A 6,547-nucleotide genomic window follows, 5' to 3' on the forward strand; every position below is an offset into this window, starting at 1 on the left:
TGGTTTAATTTGAGGGTGTGTACATCCAAATCGGAGGAAGGGTTTAGGAATTACAGCTCTTAAGAATAGCCATCCCCCTTTTTCAGTAAGTAATTGGACCATTGAATGAAAAGCTGTTTCATGGCTAGGAGTGGACAACTCTTTCCTTATTTCTTCATTAATTAACCAGTTAAGGACCTGAAGGTTTTACCCCCTTCATGACCAGGCCATCTTTTGCGATACGGCACTGAGTTACTTTAACCGACAATTGCATGGGCGTGTGATGCTGTATCCAAATCAAATAGGTGTCCTTTTTTTCCTACCAACAGAGCTTTCTTTTGGTGGTATTTGATCACCTCTGTGTTTTTTTTATTTTTTGCACTATAAACAAAAAAAGACTGACAATTAAAAAAAAAAACAACAAAAAAACAATCTTTTTTACTTTCTGCTATAATACATATCCAAAAAATATATATATAAAAAACAAATTTATTCATAAGTTTATGCCAATATGTATTCTGCTACATATTTTTTGTAAAAAAAAAAAATCGCAATATATGTATATTGATTGGTTTGCGCAAAAGCGTATAGCTTCTACAAAGCATAGTGTCTACAAAACAGAACAGCTGTATTTATACTGAGATTAAATTACACACAGGTGGACTCTATTTACTAATTAGGTGACTTCTGAAGGGAATTGGTTGCACTGTGTTTTAGTATCAGAATGAGGATGGGTTCACACTGCTGCGGTGATGAGATCGGATGTGATTCGCACCGCACTACAGTGCAAATCACATCCGATCTCTTGTGCGATGCGAGTTCAGCCATACAGATAGTATGGCTGAATTCGCATCGCACCAAGCCCAAACTCGCACAGGACCCTTTTTTTGGTCCGCAGCAGAATTGGATCGCATGGGTGTTCACACCATGCGATCCGATTCCTGTCCGAGTTTGCAGATCGCACTGCGATATGCGAACTGATCTGGGGGTGTCATTAACTTTTCACTGACACTCCCAGCCGTTCGCATAGGGCAGTGTAAACTTCCGCCGGGAGGCATGCGATGCGGGAACCCACTGCGGATTCGCGGCGTTCCCGCATCGCTGCAGTGTGAACCCAGCCTAAAGGGGGATGAATACTTGTGCTTTCTCTACTTAGCGTTGCATTTCTTATTTTTTAAGAGCGATAAATTTGGGTGATACAGATTATAATGGTGATAATTCCCAGTGGGTCTGTACCATATGTAGATACTGTATATATATATGTATATATATATATATATATATATATATATATATATACAGTGCTCAGCATAAAAATGAGTACACCACAACAGATTTGTCAGAAAACCTTTACTTTCTTTTCAGAATCAACATTTTCTATGGAACACTATACTAAAAAATACTCCCACAACTGCGGGCCAACCAAAATGTGTTAATTTGTACACAAAAAAAGTATTTTTCCTAACAAATTCATTCAAAACCATAGGTAAGGGTAAAATGAGCTCTACTGACCATATACACTCAATTGTGCATGTATATAAAAAGGTGAATGAAAGTTCAGAAATATAAAAAAAAAAAGGAAATTAGTGGGACTTTGAATGAAGAATGTCACTGTGTATTTGATTAATGAAACGTTTTTATAATAATGACATATGCAATATCTGTAACAGTGATGTTCCTCATTCAAAGTACTCCTCATTTCCTTTTTTATATATACAATATGGGTGGAGATTCTGTCACTATGGTGTCCAATAATTTTTACCATGACAGGTTATTCCAACACACCAAAAGTGCACCTCCGCCACATAGAAAACATGCCTACCAGATGGCAAGCTTGGGAAGCTTGCGGCCAATACCCAGCCAGGGCCCTTATCCTGGGGAGAAATCTGTTGCTAGCTCTAAGACGGATCTCACTCCATGCGGGAAAAGCTGACCAGACGTCTCACCACTCTCGCAAAGGACCAAGGAGTACACCTCCATCTCAGCATTCAATGGACAATGAGCCAGGATACCCAAAAATAAAAACTCACCATAGTCTAAAACTAACTACACCTTCAATGGTGGAGGGACATGCTGAGGTTGCAGCGTTGCTAAGATCGATGGAAGCCTCTCCTAAAGCCCATGCACAAAAAAGCCACAATTTGCCAGGGCCAATGCTGAAAAAGAATAAGAAGACCATGGCACTCTGTGCTCTTGAGTGATGAGACCAAGATAATTGTTTTTGGAACTGATGGCTTCAGAACTGTATAGTGTCTCAAAGGTGAAGAGTACAAAGTAAAATGTATGGCGCCTACAGTGAAACATGGTGGTGACAGTGTCCTTCTCTGGGGCTGCTGGTGTCGGGAAGCTAAATTTCATTGATGGCATCATGAATTCACAGATGTACTGCTCTATATTTAAAGAGAAGATGCTACCATCATGCCGTCCCCTTGGTTGTTGTGCACTTTTCCAACATGACAAAGATCCAAAACACAGATCTAAGGCCACTGTTGCATTTCTGAAGAAGAACTTGGTAAAAGTGATTCAGGATTTAGTTGCCAAGCACTGTATGTCTTCTGATCTGAACCCAATCAAACACATATGGGGAATTCTGAAGAGACAACTTGAGCATCTCTGAGATATCTGAGATTTTGCGCACTAAGTTATATTATTAAACTTGCATTCATGTAATGAGCTAAATAAATAAACAAATAAAACACAGTTTTGTCAAAATTTTGGAAATTGTTCTTGTGCTTGTACAGGTATATATATATATATATATATATATATATATATATACACACACACACACACACAGTGCCTTGAAAAAGCATTCATACCCCTTGAAATTTTCCACGTTTTACCATGTTACAACCAAAAATGTAAATGTATTTTATTGGAATTTTATGTGATAGACTAACACAAAGTGGCACATATTTGTGAAGTAGAAGGAAAATAATACATTTTTTGAATTTTTTTTTTTACAAATAATATCTGAAAAGTGATATCAGTATAAGAGGATGAACGGCTTTCGCTGAGTACTTGCCCGAATGACTCCCCGCTACGGTGTGTGGGTCCCCGCTTGGGGTAAGAGTACCCATTACCTCTATTCCTGTTGATGCTTTGTTATTTCAGTGGAGGAAAAGTTATATGCAATTTTAGCAAATATAGTATTTCCATATTCGGGAGCTTCTTTGTATGAAATTAATACAAGCCTTTTGTGGATGAATCTTCACTGCTCAAATGAACATTCTATAAGTTTACTGTTTAGTGGACATTTTTTACCTTCAGAGGTGTTTTACTAGTTCACTTTTCTTTTTCTTGAGTCAGTTATATTTTGGGACATTTGATATGGGACTTTTGTTTCACTTTCATTAATGTCATTGGTCAGGTTTTTTTTATATACTTGTCTATTTAAAAAAAAAATTCACAGGTTACTAGGTATATGTAGTATATCTGTTTTATTTGTGATATATCACTTGTGCTTTCTCTACTTAGCGCTGCATTTTTTATTTTTTTATTTTTTCACAATTTGGATCATTGTTGATGCTGGCTGCTATATTTTTGACCTACTAGTAGCGCAACTATACATTGTTTTTTAAAATGTATCGCTCATTTACTGGGGTGCTTGATGTTAGATTTTACCCATATAGCCTCCAACACTAAATTTTACAGTAAAAAACTAAAACTTTATGCAAAATTTTATATACACATACTGTATCTATTTTGCTTTTTACTTCAGTTTTTTTTTTCTAAATTTTACCTACAATCACAACTAAAGGGTCTTTTTATCACTTTTTAAATCATATATTTTTTTTACTGTAAATATCCTCCACCCTTTGGATCCAAATTGAAAATGTTTTTGTTAATATTTTTGTAAAGAACAAGTTGCACTAATTGATGGTTAAATAGTTAAAACTACTATTCAAAACTAGTGATTAATATAAAAATTATTATTGTGCAATATGTACCATATGAACACCAATATAATAAATGAAAAAAAGTAATTGATAAATTCAAGGGCAGATTGAAACCAAAGGCATGTAAAAGATTGATTTAATTAATCAACTGATAAAAAAGGGAAATTGCACTTACAATATAGAAGTATTAAAACAGCATGTAAAAGATACAGCTGGCCGGCTCTCGATAGCAGCCCATTGCTTCCGGGACCTGCGTAGTCGTGGTGATGTCAGAACATTGCTCCTCCCTATGTCTGTTTCATCACTCATCCTGGGGCACCAGTTCCGTCAGGTGTGATGAAATAGGCGTAGGGAGGAGCGACGTGCTGACATCACCACGACTATGCAGGTCCCGGAAGCAACGGGCTGCTATCAAGAGCTGGCCAGCTGGATCTTTTACATGCTGTTTTAATACTTTTATATTGTAAGTGCAAGTTCCCTTTTTTATCAGTTGATTAATTAAATGATTTTACCCTATGCAAGCCTATATATATTTTTATGGGGACCATCTGAATCTATGCGCTTGTAACATCCTCCGATTGGTGAAACGCTGGGAGCAGTGGTGTACCTACAGAGACCCGAGGCTGGGTTATTAGCCACAGACCCAGTTTGATCTCCCATAACAGGAGATCATTTACAACCGGTAAGAGGCAGTTATCTTAGAGGTGGAGGCACTACTACTTCTCTCACTTGTTTCTGGGGTTTTAAGTTTTTCTGCCACTGTGGATGATCACTTTGAATTAATATCTTCAACACAAGGACTTCCCTTTGGTTTCAATCTGCCTTGGAATATATCAGTGACTTTTTTTCATTTGTTATATTGGTGTTCATATCGAACAGATTTCACAATAATAATTTTTATATTAATCACTAGTTTTGAATAGTAATTTTGACTAGTTACCCATCAATCAGCGCAACTTGTTCTTTATATTTTGTATGGTATTGTGTGTGTCTCACTTTAAGTTGCAGTGGAGGTTTTCATTAATGCTTTACAAAAAAAAAAAAAAAAATATATATATATATATATATATATATATATATATATATATATATATATATATATATATATATTTTTTTATGAATTGTTGTTTCACAGATAGTGCAGTATTTACTATTTTGTTATAATATTTTATGTATTTCATCCATTGTACACATTTTCCTAAAGAAAGTGGCCACCAAAGAGCCACAAAAACAGTTGATGTTTTAAACTACTACTTTGTGATCAATAAATGCCAACCTTCTTGAAGAATCCATTGGAAGAAACTTTTTATTGAATGGGCCTCTCTGACTACACACCGATTCCATTTAGGGGCCTTATTCTATCCAATATTGATAGCCAGGTTTTCCAGTAGGGATCTCAGCCCATTCAACTATTTCTCTATCAGATCCTTCCATCACTGGTTACTACCACTCCTGTCCTGAGCTGGCTGCTATTCCTTTATCGCACTTCTCCATTGTAGAGTAGCATCTGCTTTGGTCTAACATGGCCCGTTAGAGTCACATGGTGAGATACACAGTCAGACCGAAGATCCTTCACATATTTTTTACTTTAAGACCAAATTGTAAAGGTAACAATCCAAATGAACAGTACATAAAGCTGAGCAGCTTTCTTGGCAGTTACAATCTGATTCACACATAACATGAGGGACTGCTGTGGTGCACTTGTTATCTTACTGCTTCAGGAGTGAGACATCCCAGATTATAGTCCCATATTCCAGATTAGTTCACATTATTTATTTATGGTACTTATATACCGCCGTAAATTTACGCAACGCTTTTACATATAAATACACATAAGTCCCTGGCCTCAAGGATGTTACAATCTAAGGTCGCTAACTTAAATTCATACAAACACATACTAGGGCCATTTTAGACAGGAGCCAGTTAACCTACAAGCATGTCTTTGGAGTGTGGGAGGAAACCCATGCAAGCACAGGGAGAACATGCAAACTCCAAGCGGGTAGTGTCGTGGTTGGGATTTAAACCAGCAACCCTTTTGCTGCTAGGCGAAAGCGCTAACAGCTACACCAATGTGCTGCCTATTATGAAAATATATCCCTATTATGGGATGCTCATAAAGAGGAAGAACAAAGTCCCAAAAAACTCAAATGTTGTTCCAGCAGTCTTCTGATATTCTCCCTCTCAAAAAAAAGTCATCAACTTATTTTTATGACTTCAACACAATAGGCAGTGCACACCCACAAGGAGGAGGACACCACAGCAAAAAGCACTGCTCACTTAACCCCTTATGTGGGCTCTCAATCTGTTCAGGCATGGTCTCACTACATAGACATTGTCCTACTGTCACTTACCACAGATATGGGTCTGGTTAGGGTATGCAGAGCCAAACAGGTCTTGCCATGCATCTCTACATACTTTCACACCGGCTCAGCAGCAATTCTCTCCACAGGAGCTCTGACTAAAAGCAGACAACTTTAATTTGTGGGAAATGTACACTTGTCTCCAATGGAAATCCACTCATGAACGTGAGCCTATTCTGATAGCTCAAGCCAAAATAGTTACTTACCACCCTTGTAACAGTCCTTGTATACTAGGAACTTAGAGTATGTTCTTGTAGATCACAAATGTAGACATAGCATGCAATTTTATTCTGCAGCTAACAAAGCTAT

Source organism: Lithobates pipiens, unplaced genomic scaffold, assembly GCF_037356315.1.
Source record: "Lithobates pipiens isolate NorthernLeopardFrog02 unplaced genomic scaffold, aLitPip1_a1.2 Scaffold_18, whole genome shotgun sequence".
Classification (NCBI taxonomy): domain Eukaryota; kingdom Metazoa; phylum Chordata; class Amphibia; order Anura; family Ranidae; genus Lithobates; species Lithobates pipiens.